This window comes from Lagenorhynchus albirostris, chromosome 3 (genome assembly GCF_949774975.1).
Source record: "Lagenorhynchus albirostris chromosome 3, mLagAlb1.1, whole genome shotgun sequence".
Classification (NCBI taxonomy): Eukaryota; Metazoa; Chordata; class Mammalia; order Artiodactyla; family Delphinidae; genus Lagenorhynchus; species Lagenorhynchus albirostris.
The window spans coordinates 101,677,077-101,690,950 of record NC_083097.1 but is presented as its reverse complement, the minus strand read 5'-3'; the positions used below and the strand labels follow the sequence as shown (position 1 = coordinate 101,690,950).

The following is a 13,874-nucleotide window of genomic DNA, read 5'->3' as shown; positions in this document are numbered from 1 at the left end:
TTAACTGAAATGCTCAAAAAAATAGAATATTTCCTCTAAATATTTCCTCTAACTAAATTCATAGCCCATGAATGCATTTCATTTCAGAAATCTTTCTAGAATGTGTTTCTCTACTTTTAAGCCTGAGTAAATAAGTCACAGGCTTGTGTTTATTCTTTTATTTAAATTAGGCCCAATTTATGTGTTTGAAATTTGTCTCATACAGCTGTGATGATGCAAACTAAATTGGTTTGGGATGAGCATGGTGCCTCAGGAGGCATTTAATCAAGGTTCTTCCATGTTAAAATTCTCCCTAATAAAGATGAAATGATTAATCTATTCATTCAACAAATTAGTAATCATTAGAGGTCTATTATGTACCAAACACAGGAAATACAAATAAGACCACTGTAATCCCGGCCATCACATAGCTTAAACAAACAATAATACAAGGTATAATTTGTCCTACAAGAGAATTATAGTGCTTTCAGAACACATAGCAAGTGCACATAACCTAACCACATAAGGTCTAAATTTCCCATTAGGATCTATACCTTAAAGTGCCTGGAATCTTAGTAAACACAAAAATACATGTACCACAGTGCTCACGACCCCATTACCCTTCAGTATTTAAGGATGGAAAGAAAGCAAAAACCACATACACAGAACACTATCACTGCACAAGCAGTAAAATAATCACTCCCCTACAAAAGGTCCTCTTTAGAGAAATACCAGAATATGCAGATTTACTTCTGTCACCTTTCCAGCAAACATTTTTCTGATACAGAATACCATAAGCATGAACTTCTCTGGCTGAGGAATATTATTTTAAAGGGGGTGGGGGCAGGGAAGTAATAAAGAAAAGAAAAAGAGAAAAAGAAACAGACAGGATGGGGAAAAAAAAGAAGCCTGAGTAGGTATAAAGGTTTTTGCAGTGAACTCTTAAAAACAAATTAAGGAAGTTTAAGGAAACTAAAATAGAGGCACTGCAACCACACCTCTTCTTTGTTATGAAAAAGGAAGCCAAGATATGTAAAAAGAGGGCTGCCTGCAGGTGTTGTGGCATGAAGTTACCATGTACAGAGGTAAAATTACATAACCCCAAGGACTAAAGAGAGCGTGATGAATACTCAGCTATGCCAAAGTTACCCTAAACATTTTCCATCTCAAGAATCCTAATTACACAATGCTTCTGGGACCACAGTGGGCCCCACAAGACCCAGTATCAAAAAACCAGAAAAACTTTCAACTGCTAAAGAAATAAACACAGATTAAAATAAAGTGCCTCTTGGTATATACATATTTACAAGAGTAAAAAGCAAAAGAAATTTACCAGGGTCTTACTCAAACTCCATCTCAGAGGACTAAGATGCTGAGTAGTTTCTATCAAGAAATAAATGGCAGAAGCAAATTAATGCAGTTCCACAGTTCCTTTTCCAAAGCTCCTGCAGTTAAACATTTTGCAATTCAGAATTTCAGGGCTTTTTTTTTTTTTTTTTTTGCAGTATGCGGGCCTCTCACTGTTGTGGCCTCTCCCATTGCGGAACACAGGCTCCGGATGCGCAGGCTCAGCGGCCATGGCTCACGGACCCAGCCGCTCCGCGGCACGTGGGATCTTCCCGGACCACGAACCCTTGTCCCCTGCATCAGCAGGCGGACTCTCAACCACTGCGCCAGCAGGGAAGCCCTTTCAGGGCATTTCTGACAGGTGATACAGTGTGTAAACACCATATACTTTTTAACACCCATAGAGAAAGCTGTAATGGCACAGAGAAGTCTGGGACAGCACACTATGATTAAACATTTACTATTTCTGCAGTGAAACCTACAAATACATGAAATAAAGACAAACAGTTCACAACAGGTTTTGTGAAGAAAACCAATTTGTGCCAAACATACAAAAAAAGAATTTTGGTTTTCAGAGCATTTTAGATGTCAGAATTGTTGATGAGGGATTGTGGTCCTATAGAACAGTACCCATTACTCTATTACTAATTATATGTGCAAAATGTAACTGGTAACCTCTTTATCATGTGCTTTTATTGTAGTAGTTTGATGAACTCAAAATAATTCTAAAAGTCTCCCAATGGTTCACACATAATATGCCCTCTACACTCTATCCACCCTTAAATTTCTCTAACACAAATTCTCCTATCAGGACAGTTTACAGAAATCTAACCCTTGAAATTTATAGAAGAAATGCAAATCCAATTTTGCCACCATGCAAAAAATGTTCATTGAATGGAATCTAATGCATTGAACTCATAAAATGGCTTGCTCTTATGTTGTCACAAGAAAAATGTAAGAGTGTTCCTGACCTAGGAAGCAGCAGCAAATAAGTTACCATGGACCCTGATTTGCCATAAATGATAAGACACAATAATCATAAAACCCTATTATCATAGTGCATTTATATGTATATATTTACTGATTACATACAATATAAACAATATACTACATGCACAATATACTATAACTTAATTACTAAACTATTTCTACCGAGGGGAAAAACAGAGACAGTACCTCATCAACAACGGTATAAAAGAGAGTAAAGGGCTTCCCTGGTGGCGCAGTGGTTGAGAGTCCGCCTGCCGAAGCAGGGGACACGGGTTCGTGCCCCGGTCCGGGAAGATCCCACATGCCATGGAGCGGCTGGGCCCGTGAGCCATGGCTGCTGAGCCTGCGCGTCCGGAGCCTGTGCTCCGCAACGGGAGAGGCCACAACAGTGAGAGGCCCATATACCACAAAAAAAAAAAAAAAAAAAAGAGAGTAAAGCGGTAGAAATACAGTTATACTAAACAACCATTAAGGCCCCTTCCATCCTTACGTTCCATGAAAAATACAACCCAATGATATTGCAAATATGATAAATATAACTAATAAAATATGATAACTAAAACCAATCAAATTTTGATGAGCAACATTCTTATACTAACTTTAAAGATAGGATTGCTTTCATCACTTAGGTTTCTTAAGATTTCTAGGGGCATCTGAATTGGTACCTTAATTTATTCTAGATAAATTTCCCTTTAACAAATTTTCCAAACTTCTAGTTTTGGTGTTACACTATTCAAAAGCTGCTAATGAACAAGGAATAAATAGTGTCTTCACTAAGCATTCTGAGTATGAAACCCTGAAGAGAAGTCATTTCATTAACCTGGTCCTCTTGCATATATTTTCTATGCATTTCTATCTCATCTTCACACCTCCATCTCTGATTAAAAAGAGAATTTGAAAGTAAAAGGAAGACGTTTTTTCAAAAAAAGCTAAGAGATGTGTATAAAAAGAAGGAGAAATCAGTCATTTTCAACCCTGAAGCGCACTGGAATCACCTGTAGAAATCCTAAAATAGATCAATGCCTTGGCCCCATCCCCAGATTCAAATATAAAGTAGCATGGGTAGAATCCCAATATCTGTAATTTTTTCAAGCTCCCCAGAAAATGTTAATGTGAAGTCAGGGCTGAGAACCACTGGTCCAAGCTGCCTTCTCCACAAATCCTTTTTTCTCATCTACTAGTAAGTTAGCACTCCCAGCCCTACAGCAAGGATTGAAAGCACTGTCATTAAAATTGCCCAATTTTGTTCTCTCGTTTACTCTGTCACAGAAAAAATTTTACTAATTTTCAGTTGGAAGATTTTTTTTAAAGTGGGTATGGTAAAATTTATTTTAACTTATTTGAAATTCTCATTCCCAGTGCTCAGAATTTTATTTTTCAATCAGCCTTCAAAAAACAACCTTCATTAGTATTTAGATTAACAATATACAATAAACACACAATACACATTCCAGTTATCAACTTCCAACAGACTATCAGAAAATACTCAAGAGAATGCGTTTAAAGAGCTGATTACATTTTGATTTAACTACAAACATTTTCAGAATCCCAAATATATAAAGAAATATTAGCCATAATATGCCGACACTCATATGATAGAAAAAGGCTCAGTAAATAATCTACCACTTTTTAAAATAAAAACTGGCATTACAAGATTCCACATCTTTAAGATTTACACTTCTTTTGGGGGGTTCGGGGGGGTGGCGGTGTTCATGTTGTTTTCAGATCCTTGGAACAAAAGGAGAAAATAAAATAATGTTTTACAAAAATATGCATCTACAAATACCAGTTTCTTTTTCAAATGTCATCAACAACTGATACCTACTAGTTTCACCTCCAAAACAATACTAGGTGATTTTTGCACACCAAATTAGGATTTTATGAAAAGGCCTTATAGCCATGTGTACACACACCGTTAGACTAGTGGAAGAGTCTTATGGGAATTTTCTCTCCCTATAACACTACCTACTATATTTGCCTGCCATTTGAAAGTATTCATTGCTAGAATATATAATAAGTATTTCACAGAAATAGAAAATAAACATAACACAGACTGGATGTAAGGGAAAAAAAACATTTTCACTTCCCTTTTTACTACAGGAAACTCTGACTATAACTTTGACTCCAATATATCATACTCTGATACCTTGCCAAGTATACCACTTGAAGTCAAAACCAAACAAGTTAAAAAAATAGATAAATTAATAATTAGAAAAATTCAGAAGTCCACTTTCATAAAATATACTTGTATCAAATGGTATCATACGGCCAATTACAACTTAAAATTTTTTTTTTTTTTTTTTTTTGCGGTACTTGGGCCTCTCACTGCTGTGGCCTCTCCCGTTGCGGAGCACAGGCTCCGGACGCGCAGGCTCAGCGGCCATGGCTCACGGGCCCAGCCGCTCCGCGGCATGTGGGATCTTCCCGGACCGGGGCACGAACCCGTGTCCCCTGCATCGGCAGGCGGACTCCCAACCTCTGCACCACCAGGGAAGCCCCTCAACTTAAAATTTTAAGATATATAATTTGTAATAAGTCCAATTTTTAAAATAAATACTATTACAAAGTATCAGCGCATTCAAGGCACACTCTATTTAAGGTAATATACAATGAAAGCGGAATTATATGTTAAATTCTAGGTTGGTAGAAAACATTCCACCCCAGAATTTTATTTTCTTCCCTCAAAAAAAAAAAAAAAAGTAATATTTTTTCCCAAAGGTAAAAATAATGCATAATCATAGCTGAAAATCCAAACACTACAGAGAAGTATAAAAAGTATAAAAATAAAAATCATTCCAAATCTATAAATATCTGTCATTAACGTAAATATCCTTCCAGGGGATGGATGGATTTACTCTGTATATTTATAACAACACTGCAACAATTAGAATTACAACAATTAATTCTGTATATTAATTATGTATTTATACATACATGTATCTCCATATATGTCCCCATACACACACACACACAATTTTCTTTTACATATACTGAAAACAAAGAAATCTTTAAGATAAGAACTTTCTTGAAAATAAAAATATATGAATTGTTCCAAGCACTCATTCTGCTTCTGCATTTTCGTTTCAGCAGTCCAGGGTGTGTGTGTGTGTCTGTGTGTGTGTATGCATGCTGTTTTTGTCGACTGCTTGAGAGAAGATTAAAAGATTTGTCTGTTTGCTTGTTTTACTTAAACACGTACACACACAGACACACACACACACCAACTCTGGCTACAAATTTCCAAACCCTGAGAACCCAGATATCTGTATTAAAGGTACTTGGCTGACTACTTTACATAACTAGCCCATGGTCCTGAGCAAAACTGCAAAGTAGACAAAACTTTTCATGGCCTCCCACTTTTTGGTCAGAAAGAGCACTACACTATCAATGAGGATAGGAGAGTTCTACCAACCAGGTGTGTGACTTAAGCATTTCACTCAACCTTCCCACAATTCATTTCAATTCTAAAAGTCTGTGATTCTCCCCAGCCCCCACAATTTTTATTTATTTTTTATTTTTTTGCTGTATTTAAGATATGTAACACCTTTCCCTCCTACCTCAATCAGATTCCTTGATTCAAAATAAACCATTTCTCTGACTGATAAATTCCAATTTCCTCAAGGCATCTATTCTCCTCCAGGTATGACAAAGAAATATGATGAGATCAAAGATGTGGACAAGTTTTGTCCAAGAAGGAGGGTAGCAACACAGAAAAAATTTAAATAAGTTTACAAGTACAAATGTTTAATTTAAAGTTAAAATAGCTTTATGAGTTCCATGAAAAAAAATATAATCTTTAACTGATTTTACTGACTCAAAGTTAGTCAATAAGAAAACTAGCAGTGTTTTCAGTTCCTAAAATATTCATACCTGAGCATATTTAAGATAGTCACATAGAAGCAGCCTTCTAATCTTTCATCCGTTACATTTGTACAACACTTTAAAGTTCAAAGTGCATTTAGATGCATTATTTATTTTCTTCCTTAAAACAAGCAGATGTGTGGATGTGGTGGTCACTATTGATTGCCTCTCTAACATCCGTTTCCCCTATATTCCTCCTTCCCACAATTTTTTAAAATATCCTCCCTCCACCATGTAACTCGGGGAAATGTGACCCCATCGCCAGTTGCAAGGGTATATATCCTGACTGGTAGAAACTCACTATGATAACCCTGTCCCCCTTGTCATAACTGGTTTGGAAGTGTACGTGACCTAATTCTGGTCAATAAAACATGAAGGGGAAAATATGTTGGTAGGCTTGCGCAAAAGATGTCCTGGCCAGTGCACCAGGATCTTGCTACCAGTCTGAAGATGAATCCAACACATATGGGAAAGCAGAGCCAAGTAAATTTCACAGAGGCTAACCAAAGCTCTGAAAAACTAACCCTGCCTTCATAGTTCAGCATTCCATTTCAGCTACTGCATTTCAGGTGTTGTAATGTGGTGACACCAAGATAAAGAGTATACCCCATCTACCTTTCCTTCTCCAACTTCGACCTCCTTTTTCAACACCTATAAGCTTTCCTTTGCCTTTGGGCTGAGCTAGACGAGAAAGGCAAGTAGTTACTGTAAGCTGTTAGACCAGCACCCTTTGCACCAAGCTCAACTGCTCCTGGATATGGCATTTCCTCTTCCAAAGGACAATTTCCTCTACCAATTCACTCCTGCAGTCCCTACTCAGGTTGAGGAGATGGTGGAATTACAAGAAGGCTCTCTCCAACCCTGATGCTGTAATAAAAGCTGAAAGGTAACATACGAAATCAGACGAGGGATCCTATCAGGAAACATGTGGGAACCATGTGACCTAATAATTAAACAATTCCCCCTAACATATGAATGACTGTATGTTCAGGGATACCAGTATTTCTCTTTTTTAAAAGAGGATGCTGTTAAACAAATCTCTATGAGAGATTATAAACTAGGTGTTACTTTAGAAGTAGATACCCCTTTAATATACTATTATTAACCAACAGTTCATAACTTAGTTTAAAAGGGGAATCATAAAAGAATCTACCTTAAACATTTTAATGCAACTAAAACACCAAAATATACAATCACAAGACAGTCTTTTTTTTTTTTTTTTTTTGCGGTACGCGGGCCTCTCACTGTTGTGGCCTCTCCCGTTGCGGAGCACAGGCTCCGGACGCGCAGGCCCAGCGGCCACGGCCCACGGGCCCAGCCGCTCCGCGGCACGTGGGATCCTCCCGGAACGGGGCACGAACCCACGTCCCCCGCATCGGCAGGCGGACCCTCAACCACTACACCACCAGGGAAGCCCACAAGACAGTCTTTTAATGCAGGGCCAAGGTCTTTCCTTCAAGCATGAGTCCATGGATTATAGTTCTACTTTATCTTTCTTGCAAAAACCACACCCATAGTACATCACCTGTGATTTCCAGTTTCTTAAACATGGAAAGACATCTCACAAACACTTATAAGCAATTTTATTGCAGCATCTTATTGCAAAATCTACAACTTTTAGGGTTTTTTCCCTAGTCATTTAATTTCACCTACACCGATTTTAACTAGAAGTGACTTCAGCTACTCACCTGTTTCCAAAGCAGCCACTGGCTCTACAAACACCTTTTCGCCTTCATAGTTCACTGAATAACATCTCATTAAACTATGTAATTACAACAAGTACAACTGCCATTAACAATTTGCTGGGTACACAGACAAATGATTCTTGGTAGGTATACACAGTATACAATAACCGGTGGGAATAAAAGTTCAAGAACAAACTAGAGGGTAGTCTACTGCCATTTAATGTAGCATGGACATCAAGTAGTAAATGAATGAAGAGTATAACTTAATCTTTTGAGTGGGTTAAAGAGAGGTGAGCTCAGAGATTCTCCTGTAATAGGCTATCCCCAAAAGTCTTTGCTCATTCTACGCACCAATCAACACTCTGACAACTCATATATATCAGCAACTCCTAAATTTAAGAGAATATCTGCATAGTGCCTGCTATGTGCCAGGCATCACATCATGGCACTTTATATGAATTTCCTCAATCGGGATGAAGAATATAATGGCAGAGAAACCCTCTCCCCGCCCCCTTGTTTTTCCAATGTAGCTATCAGCTAAGGAAAGTAGTTCAACACAAAATCAACTAAATATATGTAATAAATTTGAATACAGTTAAAATCTGCATTACCTCACTGAAGAAGAAAGCATTAGAAATTTGTGTTTAAGAAAAAGAGTATATACATCATGAGATTTTACTAATTACAGTAAACGCTATAAAAAATGTGGACATGATATAGTCATGTGGACATTGGTTTTAGCTATAGATTTTCATTTAATTACATTATAACTATGTGATATATCATTAGTAAAGAAAATGATCAAAATGTGTGTCTTATCTACCAAATACACAAGTACTTCAAGTTCACTGTTAAGAATTCTTCCTCAGAACTAGGATGATTGGCAGGGAGTAGAAGGAGAGAACATAATATAAGAGAGTTTAAGAACAAATCACTATGCACCTTCCATAGGTCCCATTATAGAAGGAAACCCAAACATTTATAGTTCCTAAATCTCAGCTTTGAGAAGGGAGTTAGAAAAAACATGCCTAACAGGAGTCTCCACTGTGTCTCTAAAACTTACCTATCCCCGATTATCTGTCCCATTCCATGTCTTCTGACTAGTTCAGAGGCTCTCCAAAGTCACTTCACATTAATAGACAATACACACTTGATTTCCACACATTAACAACCTCATGTATGGTTCTTTCCTACAGATCAGCACAAAAATGATACTGAGGTAGCTTACGTTACTAGAACCGTATCTTCTGCTCCTAGAGAGTCACTACTAGTAGAGAACTACAGATATCCCAAAACCGCCATTTCCAAAGAAATTATATCTTAAAGAACAAACACCCAAACACATACTAACAACATTAATCAATACCACTAAGTGCCAACTGCATGAGAAAAGACAAAAAGGAAGAATATGGAAGATTAGAGAAGACATCATTGGTCTAAGACTGTGAAGTCAGGAAAAAAAAAGAAAAAGATTTAAATATGCACTCTGCTACTTCCAAGATATATCTTAAACAGGTTGCTTAAATTCTAGAAAACTCTGCCTCCTACTGTCAAAGGCAAGGCTTACACCACCTAACTCACAGAGTCATCTTAACAGTTATCATTTATGGTCCTCAGACCAAGTGGGCACTTAATAAATTGTAATAGGTATTGTTATTATCGGGAGGTTCGAGATACAAATTCAGTTATAATGTAAATCCTTATTGAACACTAAGAGGGGAATAGTCAGTAAAAAACTATCAAACAATCTCCCCTGTTACATGACTAGATGATTAAACAATGGCGTCATAAGGGTGATATTTTTCTAAGCACTCCTTTGATAATGATTAAGTTTGGGATTAAATTTTTTTAGAGTCGTCAATATTTAAGATGACTAAAAACCCTGTATATATTTATCCATAACTGTGGAAGTCTCTCATGTTGTCATCTTACTGGTATAGTCAATTCTCTTCCTATGTAGATTCTTCACATTTCACTTTATCCATAGCAAATCTCACCTTAAAGTGTATTAACAATAATATAACTATCCAATGACCTGTATTTTGTTATTTATTGTTTCAGATTCCCACTATTTAGTTTGATACATCCTTTTGGAAAGCCCTTTGAAACTAAACAACTACTTGTTCCATTCTGAAAAAATCTGAACCAATAAACCACACCAGAACGATGGTCTATTCCCAGCATGAAGGGGATTACAGAGGGCACCCAGAGAAGAAAAGGGAAAGATTCCCATTTCTTCCCAAGTCATATGTTTAAAATCTAGATTTATTTCATATAAAACCAATTACCAGGTTACCACACACTCATATCCAAAGGCAAGCAAAGAAATATGACAAAACCATGCAGGAACTGTTTTCGATTATATACTCTTCTGCTTTCCTCCATTAGCATGAATGATAACAAACTGACTATTCTAATTTGTTTCCTTTAAACTTACTAGCCTTATTTGCCTACCTACTTGCTATCAGCATAGAATCTATACACTTGGACCTTCATACCTTAAACTGACTCACTTTTAAATACAAGGCATTCTAGATGTCCATGGACTGACTGATCCCCACCTAATTTTACAGCTTCTATTCCCACAGAGACCTCCTGGCACAGCAGCCTTAGGTCCAGCTCAACAGGCCCCATGATAGCAAACCAGCAAGCCGGTTCTCAACTGCTCCCTTCACCTACAAAACTACCCACACCACCCCACACACACACCGACCCATTTTGACCATTAAAATATTTTAAGCCCCAAATGGAGTATTACCAGCTCTAACCTCGTTTATAATTCCCCAGTCAAAATTGGTATCACACTCACACACTCTCACACACACACACACACACACACACACACACACACACACATGCATGCTTCCATACATTTCTAATAAACCCCACAGGAGTCCTGTGTTGCAATTATTTCTGTGCATGTCTGCTTCTCCCTTAAAGGTCTTAGTCCTGGGTCTTAGTCCTCCTCATGTTTCTACCACTCTTCCACCCTCACCACATAGTAAAAGTCCCCTACACAAAGTAAAGGTTCAGGTTGAACTAAACTATTCCTTTGTTCTAATCCTAGTTCTTTTATTTGAAGGAATAAGTGACTTCTGTGTGCTGAAGATTTTAATAGTTAATGCTTGCAAATCTAACAATGAAAATGTCAATAATTATACAATGCATTAGTTTTTAAGTTGATGAATGGCAGAAGAGGTCAGTGAGCACAATAAACCATCAGAAAAGATAATCATTTTCCAAGATTCCCCCAAAAGTCTCGTACATATCAACATCAAAATTAAACTTTCTGGCCCCCCGTTCTAATAAGAACTACTTACTCCTTATACCTGAGGCTTATTCAGAAATGCAAGCACCCTGAATGCAAAAGTGTCTATACACTCTGCTACAAATCTATACCAAAGCCACGCAATTTATCTTATTACACCTTTCTTCCAATTCCCATAAATATGATTTTCATCTTTTGTGCAACTATAAAGGCTAATGTATATAAAATAAGAAAATAATTGATCTTAACTCAGAATACAGTTGGACCAAAGTTTGGGAATAATTACAAAATACACTAAACACAACTCTCCACTCCTCTCTGCCAAAAAAGTTATTAAGAATGTCACAAACCAGATCTGATTTTTGGTGGGAAATGTTTTCTTAAACTGGCCTCACATCTTATAACTTCTGTGATATTTTTCTTTCACAATCTGCTTATTTACAGGGAAAGCAAATATTCTTCAAAAATATATACATGGTTTTACTAATTAATATTTTTAATTTTAAAAAGTATTCCAACTCAGATATAGTTTAACCTCTTTTACTATCTGTGGGCAAATGTCATTCCTATACAAGAAGTAATTGCAAACGTAAAAGAAATAAGTACTAACTTCTTTCCTTAACTTATTAAAAATCAGTAGGTTTTTAATTCTCCAATTAAAGTCGATGTTCTAAAACCAAAGGTTAAAAAAGGGTCACTTGCTGACCAGCCTTGGTACTCATTACAACAGAGTTAAAACTAATTCGCACAGAGTAGCAACAGTAGCCATCTCCCACACACACTCTCACCCATTAACTTTTCCTCCTTCCCTGGGAGAACTGGAATGATCGTAACACAGGCCTAACTACCCTCACCCCAGGAGCAAACACACATCTCCATCACCACCCCGCAGAAAAGAAACGCGGGGGCTGTGGACCAAGAGAGCCGACGCTCCTGTGGGTCACTTCCCCTTTGCAAGTGGGAGAAACAAACAAAGCAGCACCCTAACAGTAACCATCAGAGTAATTTTGAGCCCCCGACTAATGCCTTGGATAAGTTCTGAGCTAAGTCAAAAGCTCTATCGAATAGGTAAATCCCTACCCCCCCTTAAAACAAATACCCCATCGGGAAGTTTCTCCCAGAAATGAATGCTGACCCCTGACACCTCCTCCAGCCGACAGACGGCTCCCTCCCTCCTGCCTAAAATCCCCACTCCGAAGGGCCTGCCTAAAATCCCCGCTCCAAAGGGAATTGTCTGGACACAATCGCGGGGCGCTGGGGGCTGCACTCCCGACCTCTCAACCCTCCCCGCAAAAGCCTCTGACTTTTCCCAGCTCGCCCACCTCCCCGCCGTCCCCACTCGCTCCGCACCACTCGGGCAACTTCTGCGGCCAGCCCGGCCAGCCGCCCGCGGCCCCCTCCCTGCCCAGCGAGCCCAAGGCGCCCTCGCCCCCCGGCCACGACTGCGGCCGCCTCCAGCCCGCGCCTCCGCGCCGCCTGCCCGGGTCCTCGCCCACCCCTCCCCGGGGCCCCCGCCGGCGGCACCGCCCCCGCCGCACCCCACCCCACCCAGCCCGGGACCCCAGTCCGCCCAGCCCCACCCGGGGAGGAAGGCGCCGCGGCCGCGCCGAGGCAGCCGCCGGGCCGGGGCCTCCCGGCCAGGCGCCAACGCGAACGGGGCTTTACCTCAAAGGCGCGGCCGCAAGTGGCGGGTCGGTCCCGGGCGCGGGCGGCGCCCCCCGGTCCGTCAGTCAGCGGCGGCTGGGGCAGCGGCGGCGGCACATCGCACCCGCCGGCGGCCGGAGGAGGAAAGCGAGGCACGCAGGGAGGGAGAGAGCGAGGTAGGGGGGAAGGAACAAGCGAGGGAGATAACGCAGCTCGGACTCGGTCGCCGCACTACTGCCGGTGCGTCCTACCGCCGCCTCTGGCCGGAGAGTCGCCGCCCGGGCCGCGGCTGTCGCCACCAATGCAGCTGGGAATGAATGCACAGCGGCGCCTCGCTTATCCGGAGGTCAAACATCCTTCTGCCTCGGGCATCCGGATCGGCGCCGGACCCGGAAGTGAACGCTTGGAAAAAAAATTAAAAAGGAAAGCGTCTTTCTAGCGGCGGCGGCCACTCGAGCTGCCCGCATCAGCGAAAAGAGCCGAGTAGAGCCGAAGGTTACACCGACTTGCTCGGATTGGTTGGCTCGCCGACCGGAAGAGAGGCAGCACGCTCATTGGCTGGCAAGGCTTATAAAAGCGAAGCCACGCCTTTCTCCCCACCTCCGCACCGGCGGTGAGCGTAGCGAGCGTCGAGTAATTGTGGATGCGAGATGTCTCCCTGGGTGAGGCCTTGGGAGGAGACGTTTGGCGAGGTCTGTGGAGAGAGCTGGGCGAAAACGCTCCCATGGTTTAGAGGAGCTACGAAAAGTTCCCCGCTGCTTGAGTGAGCAGGAGCCTAAGGGCGCCATTGTGCCAAGTCGGGGTGCCGAGGCTTTTCCGAGTGTACAGAGCACAGCCCTTCAGGTGCCAAAGAATTTTAGGGCCCGGCCAGAGGGAGTGACCTCACTGGGTTGACATTTTCCCCCACTTTCTTGTAAATCCAGGGCTGTATCAGGGATTCAGCTGCTTAGAAATATAAAGTGTGGCTCACGTTTGCATTCCGTTTGCTGTCTATAGAGAACTTCGTTTGTGAGCTCAGGTAACCCTCTCGACTATATAATGTGGTAGCTATTATCTCGGTTTTTCTAGTGAACCTTCTAAAGTTCCTAGAGGCCCAGCAT

The 13,874-nt window shown here is 40.6% G+C and overlaps 1 protein-coding gene across 7 annotated transcripts in view; it reads right to left on the bottom strand.

Annotated features, from left to right (window-relative positions):
* The window catches only part of CSNK1G3 (casein kinase 1 gamma 3), a 132,357-nt gene extending 119,206 nt beyond the window's left edge, over positions 1-13,151 (bottom strand). For all 7 annotated transcript variants that reach the window (XM_060143481.1, XM_060143482.1, XM_060143485.1 and 4 more), the window contains exon 1: positions 12,796-13,151. The gene's annotated coding sequence lies outside the window, so the exon portion shown is untranslated. The remainder of the gene's footprint in view (positions 1-12,795) is intronic.
* Between the last annotated feature and the right edge of the window lie 723 nt (positions 13,152-13,874).